The sequence below is a fragment of the Lutra lutra genome, chromosome 17 (genome assembly GCF_902655055.1).
Source record: "Lutra lutra chromosome 17, mLutLut1.2, whole genome shotgun sequence".
Lineage (NCBI taxonomy): Eukaryota > Metazoa > Chordata > Mammalia > Carnivora > Mustelidae > Lutra > Lutra lutra.
This window is the reverse complement of record NC_062294.1, coordinates 18701935-18713204: the sequence shown is the minus strand read 5'-3', so window position 1 is coordinate 18713204 and position 11270 is coordinate 18701935. Positions and strand designations below refer to the sequence as shown.

Here is an 11270-nt window from a genome sequence, read left to right as displayed (position 1 = left end):
AGTTTTTCTGAGGTAGTATTTGTAACAGTCAAGCTAATTTGTTATTTTTTAAAAAGATGATTTGTTGGGGCGCCTGGGTGGCTCAGTGGGTTAAGCCGCTGCCTTCGGCTCAGGTCATGATCTCAGGGTCCTGGGATCGAGCCCCACATCGGGCTCTCTGCTCAGCAGGGAGCCTGCTTCCTCCTCTCTCTCTACCTGCCTCTCTGCCTGCTTGTGATCTCTCTCTGTCAAATAAATAAATAAAATCTTTAAAAAAAAAAAAAAAAGATGATTTGTTAAAATGAAAATGTGAACTTTGAGGTATGTTAATATATAAACAGTTTTCCCAGAAGTCGGATTGGCCTAAAAGATCATTTGCATCAGACACACTGGGTAAAAGTTCAGTTTAGACACAACTAAGCTGCACCTTGTGTATGTCAGTGCAATAGAAACAGCTTGAACTTGAGTCAACTAAAGAAGAGAATAATGAATTGTATGGAACAAGAAAATGTGTTCAGAACGAGTCTGGCTTGACTCTTTGGTCTCTCAGTTCCTGGTAACCTATCTTCACTTGACAGCTCTTGGGAGAACTCTGCTTCCCAGGTTAAACCAGAGGATCCTGGAATGGAGCCATCATAGTTTCATTTTAAAGTGGTGCATTTGTCTCTGAACATGACTCCTTCCCCTGGCAGAAAAAAAACCCTGGTGTAGCTTTGGAGCTGGGCTATGAAGACTGGTGCTTCTGTCATCGTGTGGACTGCCTGGTGTATCACTGAGCGGGAACGTGGGCTGCTGTGCCATCATCTCCTGAGCTGGCTGAGCCTCTGTCCCTTATACCTGGGGCACCTGCTGTGTAACATGCTTCCTGGAAAATAATTCTTATCAAGCATTGACTTGGAAAAATGATTAACCCTGTTCTTTCATATTTACTGACATTTGTATTTTAAGATGTATAGCAATGTTCTTACTGGACATTGATTTTCTAACTGTTAGAGATGTTTAAATGAAACTTGTCAATAAAAGAGGCTAAATGAAATTTGGTGTGTTTTGGTTTGAATAATAATTTCCTTCGGTCCTTAGGGTACTGGATAGACCTGCCTTTGAGTCACCACCCTTATCTGGCCAGGGAAGATTTTAGTCTGTTCAAGGCTCCCCCTCCCCCACGCCCCAAAAGAAGTTTTCTGTGCAAATTTTTTATGGCTGCTGACCACACAGGAAGTCCTCATTTGGTGTTAACTCTGTGTGCAGGGACCTGAAATGAAGGAAAAGGAAGTGAAGGCTTGTGTTGTAAGGGTGTCCACACACCCAGTGCCAAGTTCTGCTGGGGTTTCATATTATTTAACTGAGTTCATAAAACCAGCTTGTGTTCAATGCAGAGCCAGCGTTAGGGAAAATTTCCAGGCAGTTACCTCCAGTGTTGAAGAGCCCCCTCCTTCCCATTCCTACTCCCTGAGCTCTGTCTTCCTGCCTCTGAAGAGAGGAAGCTCCTAAGGACTGCCCCCCCCAGCCCCCGCAGGGTGCTTCTTGAAAACAATCCAACTATTAAGTCATTAACACTTCAGTGTGGGCTAGGTTGGTTCACCTGGGCTTGAAGAGAAGCAGGTTTGCTGGAGGGAAAGGTGGAAAAGGGAATGTCTGAGGTCTGATGAAGATAAGAGGAGGAGCTATTTCCCTCTTTAATATCACAAAACTGAAAAATTTGCCCCCGACACTATGGTAGGGCTGAGATTTGAACCAAATCCACAGTCCATCCACTTGTCCCAATAATGACCCCTTCAAAAAGGGAACATAATGCATGAAAACTCTTTCATTGCACAGTTTCAGCCCAGGGTGGGTGGGGATGGGATGGAGAAGTAGGTGGTGCTGAAAAGAAGCAAATATACTTAACACATGTGTTCCAATATTCCGTCATTTTGGAACATGATAAAAATACAAGGGGAAAAAATACAAGGGAAACGGAGAATTAAATTTTAAAGATTGAGCTCTTTGGACTCCTTCCAAGGGGAAGAAATAAATTCATGTCGTTTCCTCCATATCTAGAGTTTTTGTTTTTATTTCACTTGATGCTGTTAAATCCCCTATAGTGGTTCCCAGGCTCGTGGCCCTCTGAATCCTGGGTGGCCAGTGCTCCAAGCAGCTCCCTCTGGAACGGGTGAGTCCCTACCAGACTTCTATGGGTCAGAGTGTCTTTGTTCCACGAGCCCTTGACCTTATCTGTCCTGTATGGGAAACTGCCTAGCTGCAAGGAGCAAGGCGGAAGTAGGCCAGGACACATTCCTTTCCCTCATGTCTGGAAAAGTGGTCTGTGGAGGGACTTTCCTAAACCTGCTCTGTCCCACGTCTTCACTCTTCCTGCCTTTCCAGAATTCTGGAAAGACCTCACTCGCCCAACCTCATCCTCCCTACAACAGATGAAAAGAAAGAACGTCTGCCACCAAATGCTGCTCTGTCCGGTCCACCCTGCACACACCTCATGCCCTGGGTCCAAGGCTCCGGGGATGGCCCCTCCCAGTGGGGGGCTGAGAGGTGTGACCTTGGGCACAATGGCCATGAGGATGGGCCAGACAGAGCAGGGAAAGGAGCATGAGGAGTGAAGAACAGGGGTGGATCTGGTCCAGTGGGTCTGAGGACAGACTCTGGGGTCTTTATGGAAGCAGGGATGAGAGTGCAGTGAGGGTTGAGGCGGGAGGTAGCCAAATGTGGCTGGGTGGGCAAGGGGGACGCCTTCGGGTGGTCTCCTGGGAGAGGAAAGCGAGCGCAGCCAGGTAAGGAGCGCAGAGCGGACTGTGGGCGTGGCTTACTCGCGGTCAGCGGGAGGTGCGGTGGGCGTGGCTTTCTCCTTGTCCGCTTGGAGGTGCGGTGGGGGCAGCACCGCAGACCCCACCGCTCCCCTTCACTTCCCCTGCAGCGCTGAAACCAGGTGCTTTGGGGCGTTGGTTCTTGTTTTTCTCCTCTCCACTCCACTGCTGTAACATCAGGCCTGGCCCCCTGTCCTGCTGATTGTAGAATGAACGAGGAAGGATGGGGGGATTGACAGTGGGAGGGATGATTGGGGGGAGGGGGGAGCAAATGAAGAGGAATCAAAGAGAGGTCAGAGAAGTAGTAGCAAAACCGTGAGCGGTGGTGTGAAAAGGTGTGAGAAAAGGGGGTGAGGAGAAAACTGGTGGGTGTGGATAGACGAAAATGCACAAGTGATTTTCAAATCATCGCTAAGGAGAGGCAAGGAATTCTCATGTGGAACTCAGGACACAGGGTGGGCCTGGATGGTGGGGGCTAGCTCTGTGATACGAGGCGGGCTGAGCTGCTGGGATGACCCTTCCTCTGAAATAATGTGGCGTGGTGGGTAGCGGATGGGGAATGTCATGGAGCTCACAGGTCCTTGGCTTGTAGGAAGGGAGAGTATCCCTGGGTTCACTTGGGGCTCCAGCGGCTTTGCTGACTCTAAACTGGACTTTGGCACGGAGGGACGGAGGAGCCAGCTCTTTTCTGAGCTCTGCCTGGTGGTTGGTCACTCAATCCGGAGGAGGACATGACAGGAACACCAATGGGGAGCGCTCGCGCCTGGCACCGCCTGTCCAGGCTCTTTGCTGGGGGATTCTGCCCAGAAGCAATGTGAGACAGGAGTCTGCCTCTAGATGTCACCATCTGGCCATGTTGGTGCCAGCCACAGCTGGAGGGAGTGGGAGGACAGCATGCCTGAGAAGAGACCCTGAGGCATGGTTCTGCCAGAGCAGGGGGTCCCTGGGACTGCAGCCTGGGACACCCTTCAGGGAGCCTCACCAGACCCTGGACTTCCCTGGGGCTGGAGTGAGTGTGGGGTAGGAGAAGGACCCTGTCCTGTGATCGCTTAACCCTGCTTTGTGGGGATGGGGAGGCTGAAGTCCCAAAACAGCCAGAGCCAGGTGGTGGCTGTAGGTGGTGGGGGATCAGTTGCCACCTTTTCCAGTCTCCCCCAGTGTGGGTGCTCCCCTCTGTGGACTGCTCTACACCTCTGAACCCTTCCCACCTCCTCTTCCTGCTCCCTGAAGCTGGGCCCCACAGCCAGCTGCCCAGCTCTGGAGTCCACTGCCCCATCCCCTGTCCCAGCCCCAAGAGCAGTTCAAACCACCTTTACCCGCCCCCCCGCCCCCACCCGCGGTCCCCAAACAACAGCGGCCCCCTCCTGTCAGCTCCACCCAGCACACAGCAGCGGGAGTGACCAGAGTGACCGTGGTCAGACTCAAATATTATGCATCACTCATCAGCTCCACACCTTCTAGGCTCCCCCTCACTCTTGGGAGAAACCTCAGAATCTTCCTCCCCAACTTCCTCCACTCCTCCCCAGGTGTCACACAGGAAGAAAGAAGTGAGGAGAGAGAAAAAGGCCTTTCTTCCACAAGCCGAGGTCACCTCTTCCAAGAGTCAGGCTGCCCCCTGGTCACCCCTGGGAGGGAGGCTGGAACCGTCCCCCCTTTTGCTCCTTGTTGTGATTTTAAGGATGACCACAGATTCTTTGCCACCCCTCCCATCAGGCTGTGGGGTCTAATTCTCCTCCTCTTGAATCTGGGCTGAACTTAGCACTGTGATACTAGGGATTGATATTCGTGTGTGGCAAAGTCTGGATAACTGGTCAATCTGAGAGATGGCTGTGATGGTTAATTTTATGTGTTAACCTGACTGGTCTAAGGGATGCCCAGAAAGCTGGTAAAATATTATTTCTGGGTGTGTCTGTGAGGGTATTTCCAGAAGAGATTAGTATTTGAAACAGTAGACAGAGTAAAGAAGTGGGTGGGCATCAGCCCAGGACTGGCACAGAAAAAAGAGGCCAAGGGAAGAAAGAGAAAAATGTGCTGTCTGTTGAGCTGGGACATTCACTTGTGCTCTGGGACATCTGGCGCCCCTAGTTTTTAGGCCTGTGGACTCTGACTGGAACTTAGATCATTGGCTCCCATGGTTCTTTGGCTTTGCACTGGAACCACACTGCTGCCTTTCTTTGCCTCCAGCTTGTAGAGATCAAAGCATGTGGAAGAAAGGCCTTTTTCTTTCCTGCATAAGCACGTGAACCAATCCTTCATAGTAAATCTCACGATTATATGAAGCAAGTATCATGAACCCATTCTACAGATGGTGAAACTGAGCCTGGAAAAGTAAACCAATGTGCTCAAGATCACAAAACTAGTAATGTGGAGCTGAGTTTTGAACCCTGGTATCTGACTTCAAAACTTCCTCTTCACTTTCATGTGATTGCCTAAGCGTTCATGTGATTCTGTTGAATATCCACTCATCTGATTAAAAAAAAAAACAACTAACATGCCCTCTTTGCTCCCTTAAATTAAAGTCAGGCAGGGAGGAGTGAGCTATCTGTGGAAGCATTCTAGCAGAAGCTAGAGGAACGTTTGGCAAGATGTGAATTGGATGGACGGTCAGGGGTCACACCCTGAGGCTGGGCCTCTGCCTCTGCCTGGAGCAGGGCTGTGTGGGTGCAAGACAGGACGCTCTGTGTAGGGCCTTTACTTGTGTTCCCAGTCGGCCTGGCCTATGGGGTTGGGAGGGCAAGAGCAGGTGGAAACTGGGGGAGGGGTTGCTTGCCTCAAGCAGGTGGGAGGGACCCGCAGATCAGAGCCTCCCTGGCTTTCCTGACCTCGGCACCCTGGACTGGTCTCCAATCCCCCTCCCTGCCCTGGGCTTGGCACCTCTGGCTTGGGGGAGAGCCCAGAACTATTCTGCCACACAGTGAAACCTGCTCTCCTGCCCAGCACCTGTCAGAATGTATCAGAGAGAGAAACAGAGAGAGAGAGAGAGAGGGACAGGACCAGGCAGCTGCAGAAGGGGGGTTGGACAAATATGGCCATGACCCTGGTGTCAGTAAGAAAGAGAAAGTGGACACCGCTGACATGGCCTTGCTCAACATACTGGACAAAGAGATTCTGGTGCAAAGTTGGGTGGACTTTAAAGTGACAGTGAAAAAAAGTGATGGTGGAAGACCTTTATTATTAGACGGGAAATTGCTAAATGGAGATACTGTAAGTTGGGGGGTAGGGTGGGAAATCACATTATGAAACTGAATGTACGGTGTGACCTCAAGCTGAAATCTTTCCCCAACCCCCCAGCCCTCACACACGCCCCTCCACCAGCTCCCTCGTGACTTAGCCCACAGGACAGGGGCTGGCAGTGGAGGAGGGGACTGTGACTATATTGGGAAGGGGATGAGATCACCCAGAGGCTGGCTGATTTAGAACCGGGTAACTTTTTCCACCCGTATGGCTCTCAGAGCCTTCTGCACTGGCTCATAAACCTTGGCGCCAGCCTGCAGGGTAGAGGGGAGCCACGATCCCCTCCCCAGGGGAGGAGATGGTGGTTGAAGCTAGATAGGGGACAGGTGCTAGGCTGAAGTTAAGATAAAAATGATAGAGTGTGGGGCGCCTGGGTGGCTCAGTGGGTTAAAGCCTCTGCTTTCAGCTCTGGTCATGATCCCAGGGTCCTGGGATCGAGCCCCACATCGGGTTCTCTGCTCAGCAGGGAGCCTGCTTCCCCCTCTCTCTCTGCCTGCCTCTCTGCCTACTTGTGATCTCTGTCAAATAAATAAATAAAATCTTTAAACAAAAAATGATAGAGTGGGCCTAGTTGTGCCCACGGCCCTGCTGGGATCCTACAAAAGCTTTGCTCCCAGAGAGCTGAGTGTTCTAGCACCACCGGGGACCTTTGTGGGCATTTCGTGGGTGCAGGAATATCCCAGAAGGTGGCGAGGGTGACCACCTTGTGGCAAGCTGAGCCAGGTCCCCTTGGGTCCAGCTGTAACACCTTGTTTTGTCTTGTGATTCCTATTTGCCAGCCTGGCTCTCCCCACCGAGAAGACCCCACCCCCACCCTACCCCCATTCCTGGCCAAACCCAGGGAAAACCCTGGTTGGGGGTAGCTGTGAAGAAAGAGGCCCAGGCTGGGAAAGCAACCGGGTTCCAGTTCCAGCTCAGCAAATAACTAAGTTCAGTTCACTTCCCACCCTTGACCATGGTGCCCATCAGTCACCCTCAAACCTGTGCTCCAGCCTCATGGAAATGTCACATTATGTCACAGCATGTCCCAGTCCTCTGAGATTTTGCCCATGCTGTTGTCCCACCTTGGTTATCCTTTCCTACTCTGGCTGCCTTTGTCAACTCCCACCCCCCGAGCTGGGTCAAATGCCATCTCTCCCCCAGTCAGTGTCCACCACGCTGGCTTATCCATTTCCATTGGGGTTGACCCTGAAGGCAGGGGCTGGTTCCAGGGAAAATGCTCAGACATGTTGGATGAAGAAAGGGGAGGAGCCTTGGAAGGGATGAGGGGTCAGAAGAGGACCAGCTGTGAGCCCAGCACCGTCCTGTGCCAGGGCCTCGAGTGGGACCTTGGGGCCTCAGGACCCTCACCCATAGCAAACAACAAAAGCTTATGGTTTGAGGCACCCTGACCTGAGCTTTGCAGGCAAGGAGCAGGAGCTGGACAGAACCAGAATGAGCCAGAGCATCCCCTCCTTAGCCCAAGCCCTGGGCAGCAGGGCCAGGAATGGAATTCTCCAGTTGGATGGAGTTTTTCCTGGAAAATCCCCACAAGCCCTTCCAGAAACATGCTTTTGTGCCTGACTCTGACTCCTTCAGACTGGTGGGTAAGAGGCCTGTTGGCAGGTGGGCTATACAGACAAGGCCCTTGCCTTCTCTGGACCCCTGGGCTTGCACTCTGGGACAGCCGAAATAGAGATTCACACATCAATTGAGCACCAACTATCAGCTTCAGGGATTGAGGTCCCTATCATTGAGAAGGATGCTGATGCTTGGAGATGCCAAGCGACTTGTCCAAGATCCCATGGCCAAGTCAGGATCTGAAGCCCACCTCTCGAGGGTTGGCCTGCATACGGCTCCAGTCCCCACACCCCATTCAGGATTCCTGAAAGGGCAGGGTGAGCCTGCAGACCAAGGATGCCACTTCCAGCTCAGTTCCATTTGAGCAAGCCTGGCCTGGCTCCGTGCCTGCCACTCTCAGAATAACGCTGGTAGTTCTGGGCATGGATCACTGGCCATCACCTGAGATCTATTTCTGTCCTTCGGGTAACAAGGAAGTCTCACCTTATGCAGTAACCACTTGGGACGAGGGTGGAACAGGTGACCCCCAGCCCTAGCTGACCTTGCTGCCCTGTTGGGAAATGACCCCAGAGGGGAAGTGGGAAGCCTGGATTAGCCACTCTCCCTTCTTCTCCCTTCCCAGTCACTTCCCAGAATCTGGCTTTCTACCCCATCTCCTCTTCCCCTCTTCTTGGCAGTCCACACCCCCTGCACACACACACACACACTATGACCAGGAGGCCAAGAGGATCTTCATTTCTCCTCATGACCCATTGCCAAATCTTTCACATCTGAACAGCTGGAAAATTCCTCCTCACATCTAACTGTGGAAACAAGCCCATTTCCTTAGGTTCTAACCGGAGGGTTCTAGAATCTGGAGCTATCTGGGGATCCAGCATGCAGAACTTGACCTTCGGTATCTGGGACCCTGAAACCCTACAGGGGCAGGGGTTGATGGCATTTGAGATGACAGAAGCTGCAGGCATATCAAAGACATTCTGAAATGTCAGGTACAATCTCAGGAGTCCAGAATACAGAGAGGAACACCCCAGCCGAGTTGGAGGAGCTCCTTTCTACCGAAACCAGTTGTGTTCCTGGAGGAATATTATTGCCCAAACTCAGCAACATAAATCAATTTTAAATAAAAAGACTGGAAGGAAACCTGATTTAAAAAATGTTACTGTAACAACAAAAACAAGAATGACCATCGCTGTAATGACAACATAAAAAATAGTCGTTCTTCCCATTTTCTGAGGGCGCCTGATGTGCCAGCCCCTGCGCTAAGTAAGCGCTTTGCTCATACTATCTCAGTTAATCCCTGCAACGTGCTCTTCTCTCCACAGCCCTAGCCAGCGGCCTGCAGGGTAAGCCCAATAAATGAGGTTGGATTTTGCCAGATTTGCAGCTTTCCCAGAGGTGGATGGACAAGCCATCAGCCCAATACACAGGGGATGCCATGCTTCCCCCAACAGGCAGTGCTGGGTGTCAGAGGGCGGGGCTGGCCCCCAGAGGCTGCCTTCCAGGAGCCAGCCAGGCCCACCAAGCTGACCGCAGCCCCCACTTGGCCCTACTCCTGTAGGCACTGGGGCTTGAAATAGTGGCCGTTTGAGAGCTGACAATCAAAGGCAGCTAAAAAAAGTCCCTTCAGTCTGGGCTCTGTCGCACACGGCTCTTAGGGCCTATTTTGGGGGAGAGGGTGCCGACGTGCCAATGGAAAATCCATGAGGCGGGAGTCTCCAGGGTGGGGGACCTGCGTGCCTCCCTCTCCCCATCCTGGCCGCCCACCAGAGCATATGTGCGTGCACACGTGCGCGCGCACACACACACACACACACACACACACACACACACACACACATCTGCAGCCCTCAGGCCGAATTCCTTACTGGACTTTGTTCTTACAACAGCCTAGGAAAGGGATGAAGAAACTGAATCTCAGAGAGGGGAAGCAACTTGCATAAAGTCACACAGCCGAGACATGGGCAGGACTGTGGCTGACCTGGGCTTCTGCAGCTCACGGTACAGTGCTCTTCTCCTAGAGGAAGCCCCTGCCTATGAACTCACCAGGGAACCCAACACATTGTCTTCTGGGGCATGAGAAACTCCGGGCTTGTGTCTTATCATTGGGATTGGGTAGGAAGCTGAGGACAACCTGTGGGTCTTGATGACCACATGGGAAGATGTCCCCCTGGAAGTCCCACTTCTGATGGGACCTTCTGATGGGACCTCTGCCGGGCTGTGCAGGCAAGAGGCAGCTGCTGCAGACCTTGTCCCAAGTCCATGTGACCATCTCACTGTCCCCCTACCCAGGCCCCCAAAGCTGGCAGCCCCGGCCAAGTTTCCAGAGAATGTGTCAGATAAGGGGCTGGTGCTCATGACTCCCTCCCACCCAGCCACTATCTCTGACCCTGTGGCCTCCACTAAGTAGGTAAGAATAGCAACAACCCCTGCGACTGGGCAGGCACACAGGGACAACACAGCGACATCTTCAGGCAAGCACCAGGCCCCCTGAGGCAGTAGTTCTAGCTCCATCCAGCTCCCCTCACTGTCCTGGGCCCGAAGTCCCACAGCATCTTAGGAGACAGGGCCAGGCCTCAGCCTCTGCTGCCTCAGTGGATGGGCTGTGGAAGGCAGCTTGTCACCCTCCGCTGAGGAACCGTGTGACCTGGAGCTGCACACTCGTCCCTCTCTGGGTCCAGAAGCAGGACAAGGTGGCCGAACGGCCCCCTGGAGACTGGCAAACATCCCGCAAGGCTAGAGCCCTTCGTTGTCCTGGTAACCACAGCCTGACCCGGCTGTCAAATACCCCCACGAACCCTGACCCTCTGACTTCCCAATCAGCGGGGATTTGGATGGAGTAACGCTGTGGGAGTCCCTAGGACATGATTACAAGGTAGGGGGGCATGTTGTGACTGAGTCCCCTCTTCGAGTCTCCCTATGACACTCCTGTGGGTGTGCTCCACTGTGTCGCACGAGTGTGCGAGGGTGGCAGAATCACTCAGAGAGAAGAAGCTGTTGTCATAGAATCCAGGGTGAGCGTCACTGTGACACCAGAGTGAGGAGATGTAGGGAGCTTGGCGTCCAAGTTCCTGAGTCACTGTGATACCTGGGGGGTAGCGGGGAAGGAAGCAGCCCTCTCCCCGCCCCCACCACCGCGTCAGTGGCCCCTGCAGCTCCCACAGCCTGACTCACTGCGTAGCTCAGACCTGGCCCAGGCCCCTCCCCACAGCCCCCTTGCCCTCTTCATCTTCCCCTGGAGCCTACCTCCTGCCAGCCTCACCTACCCCCCCCGCCACCCCCCAGTGATCCAAGCAGTCTTGGGGAGAGGGGCCAGGGAAGGGGAGGAAGGTAGCGGCCGGGTGAGTTCCGGCACACTCCCACACTGTGACACCATGCAGATCAGACTTTAGTATGAACTTACACACCCACAAACATTCACACACACACACACACACACACACGCATGCATGCATGCATGTGTGTGCACTTGGTGGAGTGACAGGGCCACCAAGGGGTCCCTAAGCTCAGTCTCTCAACACTAGCCCTGCCAGGTAGGCCCCCCATAACCCTTGAAATCCTTTGGATCCTCCCATATCTCTTAGGTCCCCTCATTAGAAACATGCTATCCCAGGGGCGCCTGGGTGGCTCAGTCAGTTAAGCGGCTGCCTTTGGCTCAGGTCATGATCCTGGGGTCCTGGGATCGAGCCCTGAATCGGACTC

The 11270-nt window shown here is 53.0% G+C and overlaps 1 long non-coding RNA gene across 1 annotated transcript; it reads right to left on the bottom strand.

The window, feature by feature from the left end:
* Positions 1 to 261: 261 nt before the first annotated feature.
* On the bottom strand, positions 262 to 2975 carry LOC125088858 (uncharacterized). The gene is made up of 2 exons (XR_007123800.1): positions 2781 to 2975; positions 262 to 1231 (listed from the first exon to the last, which is right to left on the bottom strand). It is a non-coding gene; the product is annotated as an uncharacterized LOC125088858 (long non-coding RNA).
* Positions 2976 to 11270: the final 8295 nt, after the last annotated feature.